This window comes from Gobio gobio (assembly GCF_949357685.1).
Source record: "Gobio gobio genome assembly, chromosome: 1".
NCBI classification, from domain to species: Eukaryota; Metazoa; Chordata; class Actinopteri; order Cypriniformes; family Gobionidae; genus Gobio; species Gobio gobio.
The window spans coordinates 73,838,468-73,856,834 of NC_137097.1; the positions used below are offsets into that span (position 1 = coordinate 73,838,468).

The 18,367-nt window shown below is 40.8% G+C and overlaps 1 protein-coding gene across 1 annotated transcript in view; it reads left to right on the forward strand.

Moving 5' to 3' along the window:
* LOC307122960 (uncharacterized protein) overlaps nt 1–18,367 on the forward strand; it is a gene marked incomplete at both ends in the record, with an annotated part of 765,959 nt that overhangs the window by 644,781 nt on the left and 102,811 nt on the right. The window lies entirely within an intron of this gene.

Below are 18,367 nucleotides of genomic sequence, written 5' to 3' on the forward strand. Positions count from 1 at the left end.
CACTCGTACAGAGTTTGGGAGTCTAGCTAGCACTTCCCAGCATGTCGCGTTGGCTCATTCGGACAATCAGACTCGGCTATGCGATTCAGTTTGCCAGGCGTCCCCCCAGGTTCATCAGCATCTTGTTCACCTCGGTGGTGGGAAAGGACACTCCTGTCCTGCGGGACAAGATTGCAGTCCTCCTGGCGAAGGACACAATAGAGCACACCTCTCCGACTGAGTCAGAATCTAAGTCAGGATTTAACAGTCCATACTCGGTGTGGAGTGGGACTCGGTGAACATGACAGCACGTCTCACCAACAGACGGGCTCAGACGGTGCTGAACTGCCTGAATACGTTCAGGTGGAAGACAGCTGTTACGTCCCAACTAGTCTAGAGGTATCTAAGGGACATCAACATAAAGAACAACTCATAGAACAACTCATGATACACAGAGAACGGAAGACTTAAGCAGACCACCAACCAAGCTTGGAGCATAATAAGTAAAGCTTTACTGAGGATAGGTAAACGTATTTACATATTTACAGTCCATCAGAAAAGAAAAAGAAAAATAAATAAATGAGGTGGAAAGGGAACCAGACAGGGGAGCGTCCACTGAAGCAATTTCAAAGGCTCCTGGGGCATATGGCATCCACAGCCGTGCTCACGCCGCTTGGATTGATGCATACGAGACCTCAATGGCTACACGGCTGAGTTCCGAGTTGTGCATGGTGCCATGGCTCGCTCTGTGTGGCCATCACATCAAGCTGTCTCGCTTGCGGCTTCATTCCCATCTAACAGGGGGATACTACCATCTACTTGCTCTTCAGGCGAGTTCGCCACTCTGCGATTCCTGTTCGAGTTCCTCCAGCATTCTTCGTCAGTCAGACGTGGCAGAGGCGTCTGAAACCAGACCCAGTATCTTCTGCATGCCGGTTGGTCAGCCCTTGTACTGGACTAGATGCCCATATGATGTGATTCCCAGCTTGGTAATCCCATATGTATATTGTCAACGATACGATTTCCCTGAAGGTAAACCCGTGTCTTTCCGTGGGCATGGGAATAGGGCTAGTAGATTGTTAACAATTACATTAGAAATGCAAAGATCTTCAAATATCATACAAAAAATAAAATCTTGTAGCTCCATCAATCCCCGTACCAAACCTGATGAAATTGCAGAATCCTTTGCAGATTTCTTCAAATCCCTCCACAAAAATTCAGATACCTGCTCTGATGAGTCAATGGCAAATGATCTGAATGAACGTATTGAGGAAAGGGAAATAATCTTTACTTTTAAGAATAATAAAAGCCTAGGACCTGACAGATATATAAATTAATTCTATAAATTTTTTTAAATAACTAGTTCTTAGTTCTTAGTTTTTTTTGGCATATTTCATTGTTAAATAGTCATGTATGTATATTATTAACTGCCATAAATAAATGTATTTGTCAAATTATACATCCGGACCAAAGCAGATTTATCCCAGAGAGATATTATACCTTCGCAGAGTGTTAAATATTATGAGCTTTACAAAATCTACAGGTGCAAGGGCATTGTTCTTATGCATATATGGCATTGATTGTGTATCTTTGGTATCAACATCGACCCCCTTGCTCAAGTTCGGGATGACATTGAATAAGGGAATTGTAATTGGAGGAGAGGAACATAAGTTGTCCTTATACGCCGATGAACCAGAGACAACAATTCCATATTTAGAAGAGCTCATTCTCAAGTATGGGTACTACTCTGGATAAAACTGTGATCAAAAATGTTAATGGTCAAATTCCAAAACAAATCCAAATTAACAGCAAGTTCAAATGGCCCAAGAATGGGTTTATATACCTGGGCATCTTTTTTTCCCTCCTCTTTGGGCCAATTATACAACATAAACGTAAAAAGTGAAAAAATAAGTGTGCTCTAGAGAGTTTGACAGCATGTCTTGAGGAGGTTAAAGCTTGGCTTGCCAAGAATTTCCTATTTTTGAACTCAGAGAAAACAGAAGTTGTTGTTTTTGACCCTTCAGAAACCAGGTCAAAACATGACCTTGACCTTGGATCTCTAGATTTACCTATCTCACCTCAAGTACGGAATTTAGATGTGATATTATATAGTTCCCTCAAATTTGATAAGCAAATTAGTGGTGTCATTGGATCTAGCTTTTTATATCTTCGCTCCCTGGCAAAAATTTAATCTTATCTTCCCAAGCGCTCGTTGGAGACTGCGATCCATGCTCTTATCACCTCGCGTCTGGACAACTGCAACTCCCTTTATTTTGGTATATCAAAATCCCAAACATCGTGCCTGCAGGTTGTTCAAAATGCTGCGACTAAATTCCTGAAGGGGAAGAGGAAATTTGATCATGCCACCCCCCTTTTGAGATCCCTCCATTGGCTTCCGATAAATTACAGAATTGAATATAAATATAAATATTGGTATATAAATCTTTAAATGATTTGGCACCTTCTTATCTGTTGGACTTACTCCATTTATATTCTCCCACAAGAAGTCTTAGATCTGAAACGAAACTTCTCCTTCAGATACCTAGAATCCGGTTAAAATCAAGGGGTAACCAAGCTTTTGAAGTGGTAGGCCCCACACTGTGGAACAGGCTTCCACTGTATATCAGATTGACTTCCTCTCTGTCTGAGTTCAAGTCATGTCTTAAAACGTATTTATTTTCTGTTGCTTTTAGCTCATAAGAAGTATTCTGTCTTGGATGCTGGTGTTTTTTTTATTTTTTAAATTGTATCTGTTTCTAGTTACTATTTGCTCTGTTTTTATGTGTACAGCACTTTAAATGTGCTCTATAAATTTGATTTGCTAAATAAAATAATTTCTACATTTATTTTGCAAGGAAAACGACCAAGAATAAGTCTTAAAATAATACAATGGCCTAAAACGAATGGCAGGCTGGGATTTTAGGTTTTACTTTTGGACAGCTCAGTTGAGGCCCCAGTTGAGGAGGGATGAGAGAAGACACACAAACTCGATGGGTCAATATTGAAAAGACCCTCTGTTCCATGCCCCTTAATGACCCATCTTGTACAGACATGGGTTTCAAAAGGTGGTCTCAATTTGGATCTGCACCAATTATTTCACAATGAAACACTTAAATCATCTGTATAAATAAGAAGCAAATTTACACTCCCAAGGTCTGAGACATTTCCTCACAACACATAAGAAATTAGAAATAGTTAAAAAGCACTCACCGATATAATTTTTTTTAAAGATAATTTCTAAAGGATATCTGTTATTCCTGTCTAAGAATTCAAATAACACGTTACAGATACAGGAGAAATGTGAGGCTGAAATTAATGGAACAGTTCCCCTCAAAACCCCAATAATAGCCCTTTTAGGTGTGTGTCCAGAAGGCTTTGAGAGCAAGTGAGAGATATGAAAACACCCTTAAAGGTGGAGTAAGTGATTTCTGAGATACGCTGATCAGACTGAGCCCCAAAACACACGTGTAACCAATCAGCAGTAAGGGGGGTATGCACTCATGATGGGAAGGAGCGTGTGCTCAGTACGCAAAAACTGAGATTTGTACATACCGAGGTATTAATGTTATATTAACATGACAGTCTTTTTTCACAGAATAAAGGATTATGTAGAAGACTGGTGAAATGATTCAATCAAGCAACACAAATTGCTTTCCCTTATGCCGAGTTCACACTGCCCGATTTTAGCCCCGATTTTGACTCACAGACATGTTTTGCGAAATCGTTGACAAATGCCGAAATCATAGGCAAATCGGTGCTCGTGCACATGAGTGACAATCACACAGTGTGCATTATCAAAGACGTGATCAGAGGGAATCGCCGATGAGTCGCCGACGCCCGTGAGATATTTGGCATGCTAAATATCTGGACTTGTCGGCGATTCAAACTCCTGCTGTGTGAAATGTGTTCTGACTGAAAATCACATCTGCGATAACCTACAGCCAATGAGAGAGCAAGATACAGGGCAGCGGGAGATTCGGGGAGTTAAAGACCAGAATATCAGTATTTTAATAGATATATTTACAATTCTATCAAACAGAAACAAAGCACAAACATTTGCTCGACCAGCCACAACAGCAGCACTGTGCAAAATGATTTATGTACCTCCAAATCTCTTTGCAGAATTGAATCTTTGCTCCCTGTGTCTCCCCAACCATTTCCTCCACCATAAACGTTTTTCTTTTTCTTCTTTTCGCTGCAAATCAGCGCACAGACTATTTGGATCGCAAACTTTCTGCAGTTTATAATTTTTTATAACAATTCAAGTCTCATGCGAGAACTTTGCGCACCGGAGAGCTGTCGTGATTCTTCCTATTGTGTGAAGTCATGCAGTGTGAAACCTCCTGTCGACGATCCATTGTGCAGTGTGAGCACAGCAGTGACTGAATGCTGGCCCAGATAGTCATGCAGTGTGAAAAGAGCAGTGATCCGACCAGTTTGAAAATTGTGCAGTCTTAACTTTTAGTCTGAACTCTGTTATTGAGATCACTTCCTACTAGGGCTGCAGACAGAGTAGATTCCACCATAGTCGTAGCCTGTGGTGCACGGCGTATTCATGAATTTAGGTGGTGGAGTATGGCTGTGATCCTTTTGGGTAGGGTCATGTTTGTTTTGGTGATTTCAACATAATTTTTCAGAAATCGCTTACTGCACCTTTAATGGTATGAATCATATTAAAATGCAGGACTTATAATGTAAGCTGCCACTGAAACCCCAAATCAACCATTATTGAGGACTCTGGAAAATGAATGTATTAGGAGTGTTAATATATCCTGCTAGTCCTGCTGCTATTGATTCTACTGCTGCTGACCCTGATCCTGCTGACCCTGATCCTGCTGACCCTGTTCCTGCTGCTGCTGCTGCTGATCCTGCTGACCCTGTTCCTGCTGCTGATCCTGCTGACCCTGTTCCTGCTGCTGATCCTGCTGACCCTGTTCCTGCTGCTGACCCTGCTGACCCTATTCCTGCTGCTGCTGCTGTTCCTGCTGCTGCTGATCCTGCTGACCCTGTTTCTGCTGCTGTTGCTGTTCCTGCTGCTGCTGATCCTGCTGACCCTGTTCCTGCTGCTGTTGCTGTTCCTGCTGCTGCTGATCCTGCTGACCCTGTTCCTGCTGCTGATCCTGCTGACTTGTTCCTGCTGCTGCCGCTGATCCTGCTAACCCTGTTCCTGCTGCTGATCCTGCTGACCCTGTTCCTGCTGCTGCTGCTGCTGCTGATGATGATGATGATGATCCTGTTCCTGCTGCTGCTGATCCTGCTAACCCTGTTCCTGCTGCTGATCCTGCTAACCCTGTTCCTGCTGCTGATCCTGCTGACCCTGTTCCTGCTGCTGCTGCTGCTGCTGCTGATCCTGTTCCTGCTGCTGCTGCTGATCCTGCTAACCCTGTTCCTGCTGCTGATCCTGCTAACCCTGTTCCTGCTGCTGATCCTGCTGACCCTGTTCCTGCTGCTGCTGATCCTGCTGACCCTGTTCCTGCTGCTGCTGCTGATCCTGCTGACCCTGTTCCTGCTGCTGATCCTCCTGACCCTGTTCCTGCTGCTGCTGCTGATCCTCCTGACCCTGTTCCTGCTGCTGCTGCTGATCCTCCTGACCCTGTTCCTGCTGCTGCTGCTGCTGCTGCTGCTGATCCTGCTGACCCTGTTCCTGCTGCTGATCCTCCTGACCCTGTTCTTGCTGCTGCTGCTGATCCTGCTGACCCTGTTCCTGCTGCTGATCCTGCTGACCCTGCTGACCCTGTTCCTGCTGCTGACCCTGCTGACCCTATTCCTGCTGCTGCTGCTGTTCCTGCTGCTGCTGATCCTGCTGACCCTATTCCTGCTGCTGCTGCTGCTGTTCCTGCTGCTGCTGATCCTGCTGCTGTTGATCCTGCTGACCCTGCTGACCCTATTCCTGCTGCTGCTGCTGTTCCTGCTGCTGCTGATCCTGCTGACCCTATTCCTGCTGCTGCTGCTGTTCCTGCTGCTGCTGATCCTGCTGACCCTGTTCCTGCTGCTGACCCTGCTGACCCTATTCCTGCTGCTGCTGCTGTTCCTGCTGCTGCTGATCCTGCTGACCCTGTTCCTGCTGCTGTTGCTGTTCCTGCTGCTGCTGATCCTGCTGACTTGTTCCTGCTGCTGCTGCTGATCCTGCTGACCCTGTTCCTGCTGCTGCTGCTGATCCTGCTGACCCTGTTCCTGCTGCTGCTGCTGCTGTTCCTGCTAACCCTGTTCCTGCTGCTGATCCTGCTGACCCTGTTCCTGCTGCTGCTGCTGATCCTGCTGACCCTGTTCCTGCTGCTGCTGCTGTTCCTGCTGCTGATCCTCCTGACCCTGTTCCTGCTGCTGCTGCTGCTGATCCTCCTGACCCTGTTCCTGCTGCTGCTGATCCTGCTGACCCTGTTCCTGCTGCTGCTGATCCTGCTCACCCTGTTCCTGTTGCTGATCCTGCTGACCCTGTTCCTGCTGCTGCTGCTGATCCTGCTGACCCTGTTCCTGCTGCTGATCCTGCTGACCCTGTTCCTGCTGCTGATCCTGCTGACCCTGTTCCTGCTGTTGATTCTGCTACTGTTACTCCTGCCTGTGATACTTGTTTATATACAGCTGCTGCTGCTGCTAATCCCGATCCTCCAATTACTGTTGCTGTGGGTATTGCTACTTTTACTACTTCAATACCCCATTTTACTGCTGCTATTTTTTTTTAACTAGAGATATCACCCACTTTACTGTATCTATTGCCCACTGTATTGTATTTGTTACCCATTGTAATTGTGGTCTGGCTATTGCTACTATTGCAGCTCCTGCTATTTCTCCAACTACTGCTGATCCTCTTTGTGATTGTGCTCCTACTAATGATTGCAATATTGCTGCTGCTGTTCCTGCTACACCTCCAGCTACTGCTGCTATTGCTGCTGTTCCCACTTCTGCTGCTACTGCTCTCACTTCTGCTTCCCATAATGATCTTAAAGTGCATATAGCTGCTGCTCCTGCTACTGCTACTGCTCCCGCTGCTGCATCAACTCCTGTTGTTCCTGCCTTATCTACTACTGCTGCAACTACTGCAACTGCCAGTGATATTATTACTGTTGATTTTAATGCTGTTTGTTTCCATGTTTTTGCAGATAGTGGTGAATGTTGACTTGCCCTTTCGTCTCCTGCTGCTGCATTTGCAGATGCTGCCACAGCTGATTCTACTCCTGCACCTGCAACAGTTAAAGGAATAAGAACTTGTTTCATCATAGAAAAAAAAATCTTAAAATATGCTCACATTTTAATGTATTAGATGTTGATGTTATCCAAATGTAAATTGCTGTTCTTACACATCGATATTAAATTACTGTTATATGATGACTCTGGTCTTCTCATCTTCACATCAGTACTCAGCTCCTTGTCAGGTTCACAGCTCTTCCTGCCATCCATTTTCCCCAAACCATGTATCCTACTTGAAAGAGACAAGAGACAATGTTTCAATATATGACATCTAATTATTTATTAGTTCATCTATTTTTCTCTCAGCATAAACAGTTTGAATATTTTAACATGGTTTATTTTGTAATATGTTCAGCATACAGTAAGACAAGTCAAGTTACCTTTAATTATATAGTGTTTTATGCAATACAGATGTGTAATAGGGAAAAGAAAATTGCTATGAATTGTGCCAAAATGTTTGTTCATCTTATAATAATTTCCATGAATAGAATGTATAAAGTGCATCAAGAAGAAAAGGGACACCTAAAGGGATATGGGGACACGGGGACACCTACAGGTGACTATGGTAAATTGTAAATTATGACTAGAGTCGGCCATTTTCTCCTCAGTCGCACTAAGCTGTTTAGGAGAACGGTAGGTGTAAAATCTCTCTTCAGTCAAACAAATAAAATATTGTCAGAGATGATTTTATTTATCTTTTAAGATCAAAATTGTTCTTTCAAACGTGTTTTATTTCATATAGTGCCCCCGTGTCAACAAGCTTGGCCCCCCTAAATTTGGAATCATATCGCACCAAACTATTTTCTGAGACTGGTTGCAATGTGCAGTTTTTGCTGTGGTGGTATGTGATGAAAAGAGTACTTTATTGTGTCATAACCATAGACTGTAAAAAAAATATGGACGTAGTGTCTGTGACGTCACCCATAGGATTCTGATAAGCAGTTTTGAGGTGCAAAATATGGGAGATATTTTGAGATGGCCATTGCAATCTTGGCAGCTCGTCATCGCGCGTCACTGCCGGATAACAGAAAATGGGCAAAAAGACGGGACGTGGGCGGAGCTTAAGTGACGCAATGACTAACAGACAGCAGATAAATGGCTATCCACCTGTCACTAGAAGTGGCCACGCCCTTAATTATGCAGAACTTTAATGCTTTATATAATGTAAACGAATGAGTTATAAAAATTCACCCCCCTCACAGTTGTTATGAAGGGCAAAATTAGCCGTATAGACCAAAACCACAGTTTGTACCAGGCTGTTAACATGTTTTATTCTGCTGTAAAGTTGGGCATTTTAACATGAGCTCAATGAGATTCTGCTCCCTTCTGGAGCCTGTCCCTAGTGGCCAGTTGATGAATTGCAGTACATGTCACTTCCGTATTGACTTCAAGAGAAACTGCGGGAGGAGCCGCTTGGTCATAACCAATAACCAATGCAGAGAAGCAATGAGAAGGCTGAGCGCTGTGGCGCGCAATAGTCTGTTTATGAATGATTCGTCACTCAGTCTGCATTCGCTCAAATAGTTGTAAAACGCTGGCTATAATGGTTGCTACGCACTTGATTGTAGATAAAATAAGCTCTCTTTATACACGTTGTTGTGTGTAACTTCACCCATATGCAGCAGTGATACTGTAGATTAATTTTACTGACCTGACGACTTTGAATTCAATTCAGTAATTTCGTTCATTTAAACCTAGCCTACTGGTAGTTAAAATATATTTTTTCAATGGCTAATTTCTCCGAACACGTCAACATATGTAATCTTTGATCATATTCCGAATTAGGAAGATGCAGTCAAAGATAAATTATGACCAACGCAATGAAAGAACCATTCATGTGCGACTATGACAGAGATGTGTTTCACCACAGAGATGGGCATACCCGAGAAAAGATACAGAAAATAATATAATTTCGGTCTTGTTCACATATAGCGAGAAATAATATTATTTTATCCAATTGTCCAGTGTTGCTTATAGAGTATTAGATGTTTGTTTTTGTGCCTATATTAACTTTGCGAAGAGTCCGCTAACAGAGAGCATGTAGGCTACAAAATGTGTAAAATAAATGGTTTAGTTTTACTTTTATAAATTGAGCATGCATGATCATATTACATACATTACTTTTCAAATAAATAAATGAACTTGAAATTATTTTACTTTACGTGTAGAGACTGCATAGTGATATTGTACATGGCCAAATAAAAAAGACTTTCAATAATACAGAAAATCAGTTAAAGGGTTAGTTCCCCCAAAAAGAAAATAAAAACACCCTCGTGTTGTTCCAAAAACCTGTATTAGTTAGAATGTCGTTAACCAAACCATGTCAGTGCTTCTTAGTTAGAATGTCCATCAAATTCAAGATATGCAGCAAAAATGCCCGTTTGAGTTTTAGTCTCAGAGCATTTTTACACTGGGCACGTTTGTTGTGGTCCGCGTTAGAGCACGTTCTAAACCACGAATACACCGCAGGCTCCCTCTCGCTCGTATCCAAGGTAAATCATCAACACTATCATCCCTTACATGTGTTTTATTGTACTAAATACATCGTCATCTGATAAAATGCATGCGCAGGTTACTTTTCTTGCGTACCCGAGTCCTTGTTGCTTTCACATTCACATGAATCGCGGCACTGTTCGAGGGCAATTTGTGCAACCGAACCCAGACCACCTCCTTCAGGCAGTCTCAAATTCAGTTCCCCTGAGCTCAGCTCACCGGCTCCACATGACAACTTTCACATTATCAATTATTCAAACTAACCTGCCAGTGTGAAAACGCCCTCACATTTACATCATGATATAGACTACAGTATAAGCAATATAGGCCTAACATGAGTAACGACTGCAATATCACACGAGTTCTGTTTTTTTTAACCCAGAATAGCATGAGTGAAAATGCGATACTGATTGTAGTAAATGTTGTTTGTACGGGAAGAAGGAGGCGGGAACCGGCGGACAATCAAAGTATTTAATCAAAAATAAAGACAAAATAAATATGGCGGCGGCAGCCCCTCGCGGTCGACTGCCGCCTACACACAAACACAAAATGAAAATAATAAGCTGCAGCCCCTCACGGTCGACTGCAGCAACACATAACAAAACGTAAATAAAATACAACATAAAGTCCAGGCCTGGTCCTCTCTCCTCCCTCACTGTCGTCGCTCCTCCTTTATACTCCCTCGCTCCTCCGCTAGGGCCGAGATCGCTGCGGCTCGCAGCTGGCGCTCATCCTCTCTGATGAGCGCCGCCTCGTCCCGCCCTCACGGTCCCTCGGCCTCGCTGCTCGCCACACTGATATTATACAACAGTTTAATAAAATAAGTTAATATTGTGTTCAACATAAGAAAGTCATATTTGGAATGACATGGGGTGATTAAATGGTGATAGAATTAAAAATTTTAGGTGAACAACCTATTTAACTACTGGTTAAGATAAATGTTAACGTGTGCCCCCTAAAAGCACAAGTGGCCCCTGCCTGGCCCCCCTAGTTACCGTGGTCTAGAACCGCCACTGTGTGAGAGTGGTTGTCCTTGGACAATCCTGATGATGCAAATTACATACCTTCATGGAACGCGGGCCGCAGAAGTATACTTTGGGCTTATCCTAAATTTGGCCTGGAGTTGGTTCACCCTCCGCCTATGATCAGGTTCTAATCTGGATTATGTACAACCTAAAATATACATTCTGACTAAAGAAAAAGAATGAGCTTTTTTTTTTTGCAAATCGGATGTCACGACCTGCATGCAGTTTACACTAGCATAAAGTTGGTTTGACGTTGGACGCTTGATATTTGCAAATTTAGCGACCATCTCTAAAGTTACATATGGCATTGCTATACACGTTTCTAACTCCATAGCATTTGAAGAGAATGACTAAAGCCATAAAACCACCTGTAAAGTGTTCTGAGAAGGGTCTGCTGGCATTATACAGTACAGAGCAGCCTCTAGAGGCCAAATAAAAACTACTGTAGACAGGGGCGCAACTACCCAGTGCCAGAGGGGTATGCAGCAACAATTTTGATTATTGTATATATATACATTAAAATTTTACTGTAACTGTAATCATAGCCGCGAGCGAGATGATTGACAAGACGATAGCAGAGGCACAAGCGCAACTTTTAATAAAAAAAAAACACAAACTGAGTTTTAAAGGGGTTTAAAAGGGGAATTTCCAAATATCTTTTATTTATTTGTTATAATTCGGGTATAGCAATTTTATGTCACCCGTCTTATTCGTTTTTTTAACAAAAGTTTAATATACAATTTTTTTTATTTTTATTGTAGGCCTACTATTTTATTGTTGTATTTTCATTAAAAATAGGCTAATAATGAACAAAAAATTAAACATTCGTTTGAAAGTAATTAAAGAGGAAATTATGAGGTAAGCAATATCATATGAGCAAGAGTGCTATTTTCCAGAATAGCCTATATCAGCACGATTTCAAAATGCAATATTAATTTTATACAACAGTTCAATAAACAACAAGTGGTCATTTTTTTACAGTTTTGCTCTATTTTTCCAACAAAAATAGATTCAAACAAAGTATAGGTTCCGCTACCTATAGCCTACTGGCAGTTTTATAGTTTCATAGGCCTGGAATAATTACCTTTTCCCAACATTTCATATTTCTATAATTAAAATATTATATTTAGAACATAAATCTAAAATTCTCATTACATTATTTAGGCAATTGTAATTACAGTGTAAGTGGATTTTGATAAATGGTAAGATGGATTTTGTTGATACTGATTTAATTTAATTCTTATAACAGCCATAGTGTATCGTGGTAAATAGTGTAATTACTTAAAAGATGGTCAACAACTTTAAGGCCTGTTCACACGGGACGATTTTCGCGCGCGTTTATCGCCGACGTTTAATGCCTCGTGACTAAACAATGGGCGCCAATGTGAGTGTGCACCCCGATGCGTAAAACGGCATAAAACGGCGTAAAAGCATCATTTTAAAAAAAACGCCTCATTTTTTTATTTTAGACATAATATATCTGTGGTTTTGGCAAGCACGTAAATACTGTCTCTCCTTTTCTTCTGTGTGACAAGCGAGTGTCAGAAGCGTAAAGTGCCGCAGCACCACCTTGTGTACCGGGAGCGCATCTACTGAATGTGCACGTTCACTCGGCGCATCGCCAGTGGAAATTGCTTGGGTGTGAACACTCAAGACGCACCGAAAAGCGTCACGAAAAACGCTGGCGATAAGCGCGTGCGATATTCGTTCCGCCTGTGTACAGGCCTTTACTTTATAAGAGGTGTGCCCTAAAAAGTGGGCATGCAATCTTGAGAACACCAAGGAAAGCGCACGTTCTTTTCGTCTGTTTGAATACTTCAAACACAAGTTTGCACTGCCTGTTTGGTTTACCTGTTTAGCCTAAAGGCCTGTTCACACCGGGACGATTTTCGTGCACGTTTATCGCCGACGTTTAACGCCTCGTGACTAAACAAAGGGCACCAATGTGAGTGTGCACACCGACGCATAAAACAGCAGGCGAAAAAGCGCCATTTTAAAAAAAACGCCTCGGTTCGTTTTTTTATTTTGACACGGCGCGTTAAAAACTGGCCGACCAATGAGATTCAGCGTTTTTCGTGACGTTTTTCGGCGCGTCTTGAGTGTTCACACCTAAGCAATTTCCACTGGCGATGCGCCGAGTGAACGTGCACATTTTGTGCACATTTTGTGACCGATTTTGTGCTTGAGCGCCACCAAGTCGTGTTTTACTGTCACTTCAGCAGCTCCAGGCACGTGAACAAAAGCGCTGATCTCATTGGTCGGCCAGTTTTTAACGCGCCGCGTCAAAATAAAAAAACGAACCCGAGGCGTTTTTTTTAAATGACGCTTTTACACCTGGCGTTTTACGCGTTGTGTGCACACTCACATTGGCGCCCATTGTTTAGTCACGAGGCGTTAAACGTCGGCGATATATGGAAAGCCAAGAGTGCCAAAAACACGTGAATTTTAACACGTATTTAACACGTATTTTACGTGTATTTAACACGTATTTCAATACGCGTGAAATACTTGTTAAATACGTGTGACGAATCAGCGCGAATTTAACACATGAAATTCGCGTAAAATACATGTAAAAAATTCAGTTTGAATGGGTCAGTGTCATTGGCTGCTGAAGACTTGGGTCTAACCATTTCTGTGAGCTTAGAGGGGTGTCCCATTCATAGACTAGGCTACCACCATTTAACATGCTATAGATCAGCTTATTTATTTTGTCCTTTTTTTGTTTCTTTGTTGGTTAGGAAATGGTAAATGGTAAATGGACTGCATTTATATAGCGCTTTTAACAGACCTACGGCCATCCAAAGCGCTTTACATTTGCCTCACATTCACCCATTCATACACTCATTCACACACCGATGGAAAATGTAGCCTAGATAAAAAGTAAAATTGCTATAATATATATAAAAATAAAAATCATGCCTTTTTGTGAATAAACACATTAGTGACATTCTAGCTTTAACATCAAAGCATTAACAGTTAGAGATTGGACACTCATCAGACAAACAGTAATTAGGTACACAGGATGTACACATATTATCCATTTAAATGATTTTTTTAAAGACTTATAGGGTGGGTTAACAACAAGGATTTATCTAATAATTGTATTGCACCAAACTTTAAACCTTGTTTAAAAATAAGCAGGTTTACATTTAAACCATCATTTTGAACATGGATTTCATTTATATTTAAGATGGATTAACTTTAATCATGTTGCTCCATAACTTTAAACTCAGATTTAAATCTAAATTATGGATCCATTTAAAAGATTAAAAATGTGAGGAGGTTTAAATAAAATAAGTGCACCTATAATGAAACTATGCAGATGATTGAACAGAGATAGAAACAGTGTGTGTCGTCAGGTCTCATTGTGTTACTAATAAAAATGAACAATAAAACAGATTGAGCCAGCTCAGGAGTAGCCTATATTTAGCATACTGCAGCGTGGTTGATGAGGTGAGCACCAGAAATCGCGGTCGCGCCTCGCATTTCTCATGACCGCTCCACTCGATCAAACGGAATGGTCAGCGATCAAGCGAACAAGGCGGCGCTGTCAAGAGCGGAGATAGTCACTCCCCCAATCATGACAGTGGTTTATCATCATAAGATACGCTGCCATAATATAGGCTACTCCGTTAATTGATACTATATGTTTCCAGTCTTATGAAATCCGCATGAGCTGCCGCAATGTTTTCATTACAAGTTTATTTAGGCTACTTTATCGGCCTGGGCCAGGTTTCCCAATAACGATCTTAGCTGCATGCTACGAGCGAAGTTACGATCACTCGCAGCAATTCCACATGCGTTTCCCAAAAATGTACTTAACATGAACGCGCGAAAACGCGCTCTAAGTGCTACTTAAGAGTCGCTGTCCATTTGCGAAGTGCTGAAATATAACCTTATATGGAATCGTTTCCTCTGAACGTTTCACCTAATAATTGTCATCTGATGTGGATTAGCAATCAAAACACGTCTAGGCTATATAAAGCAACTACCTACAGGCTGAGGCACTGACAAAATGGCAGAACAAAAAAAAACACGAAAAGATACATTTCAAAAAGACGAAATAAATATCCTCATTTAATTCAGATGTGTAATTATAATTTTTTAGTTTGTTACCTGCCCTCAAAAAAAAAAAAATCCAGTGATCATAAAGTCCGTTTCCACAAAAATATTAAGCAGCAGAACTGTTTTTTTTATCAACATTGATAATAATGAGAATATTAAAATAAAAATAATAATAAAAAAGTGTACAATAAAGTACAATCAAAACCTTATAGTATTATCACAATGCACTTGAATAGAGTTTATGGTGTAATCTGCCCGTTGTCCTGTAGGTGACCTCATAACTCTGTCTTCTTACGATACACTTAGAGCTTTACGATTACTCCAGAGCACTCATAGATCTACGATCATTTTCAAGTGCTACTTAAGTTACGATGCTTTTGGGAAACAGACCTTAATTCGTACGATCGTTTTTACGATCAATTTAGGCTTACGATGCTTTTGGGAAACGCAGCCCAGGGCCGGGTTTCCCAATAACGATGTATCTTAGCTCTAAAGAGCGTGTTATACGAGCAAAGTTACGATCACTCGCAGCAATTCCACGTGTGTTTCCCAAAAATGTACTTAACATGAACACGCGAGAACGCGCTCTAAGTGCTACTTAAGAGTCGCTGTCCATTTGCGAAGTGCTGAAATATAACCTTATATGGAATCGTTTCCTCGGAACGTTTCACCTAATAATTGTCATCTGATGTGGATTAGCAATCAAAACACGTCTAGGCTATATAAAGCAACTACCTACAGGCTGAGGCACTGACAAAATGGCTGAACAAAAAACAAAAAAACACGAAAAGATACATTTCAAAAAGACGAAATAAATATCCTCATTTAATTCAGATGTGTATTTATAATTTTTTAGTTTGTTACCTGCCCTCATAAAAAAAATAATAATAAAATCCAGTGATCATAAAGTCCGTTTCCACAAAAATATTAAGCAGCAGAACTGTTTTTTTATCAACATTGATAATAATGAGAATATTAAAATAAAAATAATAATAAAAAAGTGTACAATAAAGTACAATCAAAACCTTATAGTATTATCACAATGCACTTGAATAAAGTTAAAGGTGTAATCTGCCTGTTGTCCTGTAGGTGACCTCATAACTCTGTCCTCTTACGATACACTTAGAGCTTTACGATTACTCCAGAGCACTCGTAGATCTACGATCATTTTCAAGTGCTACTTAAGTTACGATGCTTTTGGGAAACAGACCTTAATATTAAGATCACTCGTACGATCGTTTTTACGATCAACTTAGGCTTACGATGCTTTTGGGAAACGCAGCCCAGAGCTGTTTAGCCTACTTATGTCAGAGAAAGAGTTGATGGTGGTCAATAAAGAAGGAAATTGAATATTAGTATTGTTGCTGTCAATGGAGAATCCATTATGACGGCGAAAATTAATCGTAAAATGAGGTTTTAATCGCAGGTTAAATTATAATCCCCTATTTGTTAATATGGGTTTAAAATGAATTAAGTGGTGCAACACAACTCGATTTAAAATAAAGCCTAGAACAACAAATCCTAGATTAGCTCTAAACTGAATTTAATTTAATCAAAGACTTTATATAAGTAGGCTATTTAAGACTTACAGGACAGGTATGATAACTTGATTTGGCTTTCCTGAAAGCAGAAATATTGTACTGCTACCACAATTATCCTTTTTTATGAAAAAATATTTTACAAGAATTCAGCTTTATTTTTCGTTTTTCGCTCCCCTAGTATATGTCGAAGCTATGTAACCGAGACAATCCCTAAATTTGCGAATGTTGAACGTCCAACATCAAACCAACTATGCCAGTGCAGTAACCTACAGATTCCCTGCTGCACTTACAAATCTCCAGAAAGAGTCTGAAGAAAGCATGTCTGAATAAAAGTATTAATTTTATCTTAAACGATGTGATTTAAAAGAGATTCATTTTATTTGCGCGCAAATTATACTACCTTACTCGAGTATAAATGGGTTATTCTAAAACGTTTATTTGTAAGCTATTTCGTTACTATACACGTCTTGAATTTGGTCTTTCACTTTCATTTGGAACGCTGCAATAAATGCGTTATTATGGCATCTAAATTGCTTTCTATGGGAGGAAAGTTATTAATTTAGCGTGTTGCGTTGAGATTTTAATCCGGGCTCAACTGCCAGATAAAATATATTGTGCATCATCAATGTATAGCGAATATGAATTTGCACCTCCAATATTTTAAGCCTACATTAATCCAAGTTAACAACCTAAAACGTCATGGCATTCTAACAGAACGAACCAGAATATCTTTAGATCTGTTCTGAGGGTGTTCTAACAAAATTAACATTCTCGTAATTTCCAAGGAACCAAAAATGTTTTGATAAGCGTCTGCTAAATGAATAATTATAATTACACATAAAAGCCAAACCTGAAGGACTCTGGATTACACACAGCCAGCTGAAGTTTTCTGCTAGATGATGTATTAAAAAGATGTCTTCTTTTCTTGATCTCTTTTGCTATATTCGTTTGTGACGCTACATTGCGGATTTAAATACCTGTTTAATATTATGCAAGATGCATGTCAGCCAATCAGAATGGATCTGTAGATTACATTGTCTGGTCTTTTTCCAGTGACATGACATTTAAGAAACCTGCATATGGGTCACCCATTGTTGTGTATGTATGAATAGATTATGCTGTGAAGTTTCTTGATTCTTGTTTTTATCTGTGCTGTCTAACTAGGTTTGGCTTTGCTTTTAGCAGCGAAGGTGCAGTCACATTTTTAAAACAGAAAGAATTTGAACGATGGTTCACAGAAACACTGAAACTATACGCATCAAGGAAGCTCAAAGAGCCGTTGACGGCGATGGCTTAGCCTACTATTTGTTTCTATAGTAACAATAACAAGTTGTTTTCTCGTGTCATGATTGTGTCATTCTTCTGAAACACTGCACCGTTTCACACCCATCTGATCGACCGATAAACCGTGCGCTCTTATATGTTGTGGATCTTTCAGCAAAATCTTTGCTTCATTTAATAAACATTTTATTTGTGTAATTAACAGTGAAGTAATGAAGGTGGACTTGTTTTAGGTAGATTTGGTAATAGCCATTGATGATGTCCATCAAATTTACTGGTTACGTTGCTGTGTGTGTGTGTGTGTGTGTGTGTGTGTGTGTGTGTGTGTGTGTGTGTGTGTGTGTGTGTGTGTGTGTGTGTGTGTGTGTGTGTGTGTGTGTGTGTGTGTGTGTGTGTGCGTGTGCGTGCGCGGGGAGGCGCCCCTCAACCTGAGGGCTGTCCCCCCCTAAAACCCATGCTGAGTATTGTAAATAATATAATGATATACAATTAAAATAAATGTGTAAGTAGTAAAACAATACAAACGAAAACGGGACAAAAAATGCGTTTTAAGTTTAGAAACATTTTGAGTCCCCCCTTGCCCCAATTAACGTTACCCATAAAACGTAAAAAACTACCACACAAGTTTGGGGAGAGAACAAAGCTCTTCAGACAGCAGTTGTGAAACACCAGTGAGCTTTATTCACTTTAAACATCATGTGAAGTGATTATTTTCTCTTTAAAACACTGCTAACATCACTTGCCCACTGCGGCATTGCCCCGGCCGGGCCACCGTCGTTTTCACTTTTATAGTAATAA